We start from the raw sequence: 6094 nt of genomic DNA, 5'->3' as shown, positions 1-6094 counted from the left end.
GGAGGGAGGACAAGAGGAGAAGGGACAGTTAACCACCACAATTCATATTTTTATTCACACTTCTAATCTTATTACCTAAATTATGTTTATTAATTTGCATTATATTAGTATATAGGGATTGGTGCCCCATTTTGTGTGGTTCTGTATGAAAACAATGAGAAACAATTCCTACCCTGCCAAATTTACATGCTAAATGGGCTAGACAAAGGGTGGGAAGTGAAAACAACTGTTGAAGTGGGTTGCCCAAAGTCACAGTAGATCAGCTACGAAGTTGAGAATGAGAACCAGCTGTCATGAATCCAAGTCCCGACCTCAGTCCTTCGACCAATCTGTGACTGAAAGCTAGTAACCAGGCCTGGGCCCAGTCTCCAAAACTGGAGGCCTGTTATGAACTGACTTGCATGCAGTCCTAGGGGTCCTTTTGTTTGCTTTTTAACTTGTTACATTTCTGATAAAACATGAATCCAAATTTATTTTGAAAGATGAAATTTTTCAGTTTCTACAAAGGCCTAGAATTTGTTATTAGTTATACCTTGCGTTTTGAGTGGAGCTCTACCAAAATCAGTGAAGTTACCACTAGGAATCACTGTAATTCAAGCTCCACTGGGGGAAAAGCGGGCTCCCTCCCAGCTCGCCAGAGTCAATTTTGGGCATTTTCCATGCCTCTGGCTGAGGGAGCCCACCATGGGGCTGATTACGATTGGCCAGCAGCTGTTATTCAGCTATTTTAAGAAGGAAACCCTGCTACCTGTTAAACAACTCACCACTTAGGACTCTTAATAAAACCATAATAAATAAACTTTATAAAAAACAACTTTTATTGAGTACTAACTCTTATGGAACACTGAGCCTCAAGCATAGTTGAGTACTGAGTCCATGTTAACGATTGAAAGTGAGCATGGAGCAGCCACTGACATTTCCTGGTGACATAGCTTGTCTTTGTGGAGTGAACACTTGGCCATAGACAGAGATAGCACACTCCACATCCACCAAATTTGTGGGGACTGTGAAGCGCTGTTTTGCCAGAGTGTATAGCTCTGGGATCCCTGACAGAGTCCCAGCATATAGTCATGTTCACAGGCAGCTGGCGCTTTTTGACTGCTTATATAAGCAGGATATTCCTGCTCATACTGTTTCCCCCACTCAAGAATGGACTTTAAGCAGTTGATCCTCGAAGTTCAGCACAACCACCTGGTTTGGGTAAAAAAATTTGCACTGCCCTAAGGAACAAATTCGCCGGTTGCCTGAATCTTAGCAGACTGGAGGGATTGTACTTGTAATATTGGTGCAGCTTGGCAGCTACTGCCTGAAACACCTCCCTTATCTGCTGGTTTTCTCATTGATACCTGGAAAGTTTGTGCAATGATGCCCTGGCTTCAACCCAGCTTAGTAAGTCCATCACTTTGTTGTGAGCCTGGTGGATGGATGGCCCTCCAACCAGGTGAGGAACTCCATGAATTTTGTGGCTTTTTCTGCCAAAAAGTTTACCTGCTCTTTAATGTCTCTCTTCTCCAGGAGATCCAAGGTGAAGCATGCACTGCATGCCCAGTGTGATATCCAGCTCTTTGGCCATGAACTGCCAGTAGTACTGGGTGGCGGTAGTAGTACAGCATGGTACTGGATGGCGTTGAACCATGAATCCAGCAGGTGACATAGGCTCTGGTGGTAGTGGAACAGTAGCACATGGGTCCTCACACTAATTGGTAATGGGCTCCCTATGCTGGAGCTTACAGCCAGGACAGTGTTTGAAGACTTTCTTCAGACAGGACACCAGGTTATCCACATCATGGAACTGCATGTGCCAGATGTCACTCACCAATGATAGGATGTGTGCATTGCAGGTGACATGCAGAGTTGGGCATTGCTCCCTGGAGTACATCGGTGAAAGCCCTGCTCATGTACCTGGTTGTTGGAAAGATGGCCAAGATCTTGTTGAAGTCTAGGCTGTAAGTGAAACCAGCTTTCATAACTACCTGTGCAACTGTTGAAAAATGGACAGCCTTAAGGTGGACTGGCTCTGTCTGAAAAACAGGCAGGTCACTGTATATTCCAGCTTCAAGCTACAAATAAGATATGCAGGAAGCAGTTTCCCTGACTGTCCATGGCTTCATCAGCCACAATGGAAATGGAGTTGAACTCTGCAAGTGCAGTTTTTTTGGACTGCACATGTGAAGGTATCACCTGTGGAAGCTATTCTTCCTGAAGCCTGTTAGGTCTTGGAATACTTCCTCCATTTGGCATGTTGTCCTGCAAGTACTGCTTTCAGTGGTCTTTTTGAACATCAAGGACACGGTGGTCTGTTGCTTGCTCTATCCTTCAGCCTCTGAAGCAGCCTTTCTTTTCTGGTATCCTCCTGACTCTCTAAATGGTGATCAATACTATTTTTTCTCACCAGATACAGAGTCACATTAAACAAGGAGCAGACGAGCTTGCCACTGTCTGAGTGGCACTGAAGAGTGCCTGTAGGAAACTGCTTCACTCAATGCGTGGCAGAAATTTTCTTTGCTACGTGGGGTGTCTTTGCATTGTTCTCACTCATCTTTTCAGCTTGTACCATGCAAAATGCTGAAATTGTAGAATCATAGAAATTTAGGGTTGGAAGGGACCTCAGGAGGTCTAGTCCAACTCCTTGCTCAACTAGATCACCCCAGCCAAGGCTTTACTTAGCTGGCTGGATGTAGGGTGAATGGGGTGAGGCTGAGAGGGAGGGGAGGGAGGATTTCCCCCTGCTAGGTGCCTGCCTCCACAGCCGAGTGTGGGGCAGGGGCTTCCCCTGGTTCAGCACAGGGTCTCCTGACCCCTGCTTTGCTCTTCTGCCATGTGGCTCCATGTGACTGGCAGACCAGGGCTACGGAGACCCGTGACAGGTGCCTGTCCCCACAGCTGGGCATAGGGGGCTGGGGCTTCCCCATACCTGGCCTGGGTCTCCTGAGCTACCTGTTCACCAGTTAGTACTTCACAGGTAAAATAACTCTAGTTAAGATGTTCAGTACTAGGCACTGTTGCAGGCTGGACACAGAAATACATACATCCCTTGATTTTATTTTAATATGAGAATCTCTGTGTTCACAGAATAATGCATTTAAAGGTTCTATCACTTATAGTCAAATTATGACTCAATAATTTTCAAAAGAGTAATGTGAAACAATGTACTGAATCAACCTATCAGTTGCATTCCATACCAAGAGATTTGACAGTTCAAGATTATATGTAAAGATGCTGATGAAGTAGAAAAAACAGGACTAACATGCTCCAATTTAGGAACGTTCCGGTATTCCAAGAGCATTTTAGAGCACTAACACAAAAATAAAGAAATAACCAAGCAAGCATCAATACAAAACAAAGAACCCCTTCATTCACTTGTGATGTTGTCACCTACGTATTTCATAGCCTCATTCTAGGAAAAACTGACAATTTGAAATGATTGTGCATTTAGGTAGAGGAAAAAAGGAAACCTCTGTAGAATATTTTTTTCTCCTTTTAACTGGCTGATATGAAAAAAATCTGAGTTGAAGGTTCTATCATTCAATTTTTTCCAAATAGGCAACAGCAATCCTTAAAAAATAATAATAAAATAGTTTAGTTTATTCTGGCTATTGACTGTCCATAAATTAAAATTGAATTATATGAGGATTTTTGCTGTCTGTAGTCAAGGAACAGAGGTTCACAAAAAGAAAATGAAATATGTCATGTGAACCAATTGTGAACTACACACCGTGTTAGTATTTTCTTTGCAGCTGCAGTCTTACATGTTGTATGCCTATTTCCAGAGTTAAATAGGTTCTTAGTTGTATTTCAATCTTAACAGAATTTTCACCCAATTTTTTGTTCAGCAGCTGAAACAAAAATCCATACTCATTGAGCCTGAGTTGTAGCCACATGTCAAAGGAGACTGCCTTGAAGCAAGGAAGTCTTACTTTAACCATACTCTTCCACTAAATCAGTCTCCCCCAGCTGAGTAGGAGCATGGATAAAGACTGCTGGTCAAGCTATCCTAAGTGTGATCAATCGTCTAACCATCCTATCACAGGGCACTGGCCACTGCTTATGTCTGGATTCCATGGCTGGAAGTCATTTACCTGTAGAAACAACACTGCCATACTGTGCAGCTCAGTTGTCTGCTACTTTACCTTCAAACAATTGCTTTCCCTTCTGTAACAATCTGGTTATGTAGTCAGCATGTCTCCAAGGAGGCTGCTTTCTTAGAGTGGTTCCAGCTTGTGGTTGATAAGTTTGGTCACTGGAATTTATCTGGGGGGAAGAGGAGCCTTCTGAATTTATCAAACTACAAAAGCATGGTGCATGACCAGGTGACCAAGCAGCTGACTGACTCAGAGAACCAAGCCAGGTCATAAAAGAGAATGAGAGTCCTAGGTAATAAGGCCAAGACAGCAGATCTTGTCTGGGACATAAATCGTTTCCCTTTTACAAAAAGCTGAAGTATATCTAATGGGACTTCTCCCCTCAAGTTTCTAATGCAGTGCACAGTGCAGTGGTGAAGAACAAAGAGGGTGAAGAGGAGAATGGTGCCTGTGTGAAATGAGCATGCCTTGGAAAAATCCCTGCCCTAAAACAGAGCAGAGTTCCAGAAACCTGACCAGCGCAAGGGCACTTGCTCCAGTTCCTTGGTTGTGCAGTTCCATTAGAGATACTTGGACTACTATCACTTCTGCATGAAGGATCATTCTACCTAAGAACACATTGTCTTGGGATTCTCTTTATGACTGGAGGTAGAATAATGTGTCTAGCACAGCCATTTATGTCCCAAATCTGAGGACTCTCCATGTCCTCCAGCATTTAGCATCTTGGACTCCCACAGAGGTGAGAGGGATGTTGTGATGGTACAGCCGCCATTTTATAATTCATTGATTCATTGTATAGAAGCCACCTATGGATTAGTTTGTGCATTTACTAAGCACAATTCTTTGACAGAGACAGCTATACCTGAAAAGAAAAGAAGTTACTTACTTAAAGGTACCAGGTTCCTCAATATGTATTGTGTGCAAGTGTACTAACAACCTGCCATCTTTGCATGCTGCTATGGAGGTTAATAACACCTAGACTCTTTTTTGGTGGGAAAAAAAGAAGGATGGTTAGCTCTGCTCCGTCCCCTGTATGCCCTTGGGAAAGGGAACATGTAATCAACTGTGGATCTACCAGACATTGTTGACCAAAGGTTCCTGATACCTAGGATTTATGCACACCCAGAGTGAATATAGACAGTATATCTGGAAGAGTCACAGTTTCAGTAAGGCAAATAACTGATTTTTCTGTGAAGAAATAATCATTCTGGTCAATATTTTCCACTTATTTATGGCATTTTTAAGTAATATTTCTTTATGGACTTTTTTGGAAATTCATTAAATGTTCCATTCAATAAAAATGAAAAAAAATATGCAAAAATATGCCTACACAGTCAGATGGATTGCAAATTGGCTCAAGGGTTGTATTCAGAGGGTGGTGGTGGACGGGTCATATTCAACCTGGGGGGAAGTGGGCAGTGGAGTCCCCCAGGGCTCGGTCCTTGGGCCCGTGCTGTTCAATTTCTTCATCAGCGATTTGGACGACGGGGTGAAATGCAACCTGTTTAAATTCGCTGATGATACCAAAATTTGGGGCGAGGTGAGCACGCTTGTAGGGAGGGAAAGATTGCAGCAAGATCTTGATAGGTTACAGGAGTGAGCTAACATAAACAGGATGCGTTTCAATACTGACAACTGCAGGGTGCTGCACTTAGGCGGTAGAAACCAGCAGCACACTTACAGAATGGGAAACTCTCTTCTTGAGAGCACGGAGGCAGAAAGGGATCTTGGAGTCATTATTGACTCCAAGATGAACATGGGCTGACAATGCGAGGTCACGGTTGGCAGGGCTAACCGGACCTTGTCGTGCATCCACAGGTGCATCTCGAGTAGAGCCAAGGAGGTGATCCTCCCCCTCTACGCGACACTGGTCAGGCCACAGCTGGAGTATTGTGTCCAGTTCTGTGCGCCCCATTTCAAGAGGGATGTGGACAACATGGAGAGGGTCCAGAGGAGGGCCACCCGCATGATCCGGGGACAACAGGGCAGACCCTACAGTGAGAGACTGCGGG

This window comes from Gavialis gangeticus, unplaced genomic scaffold (assembly GCF_001723915.1).
Source record: "Gavialis gangeticus isolate Ggan-Ray unplaced genomic scaffold, GavGan_comp1, whole genome shotgun sequence".
NCBI lineage: Eukaryota > Metazoa > Chordata > Crocodylia > Gavialidae > Gavialis > Gavialis gangeticus.
The sequence above is the reverse complement of the archived record's forward strand: the minus strand, read 5'-3'. Positions refer to the sequence as shown.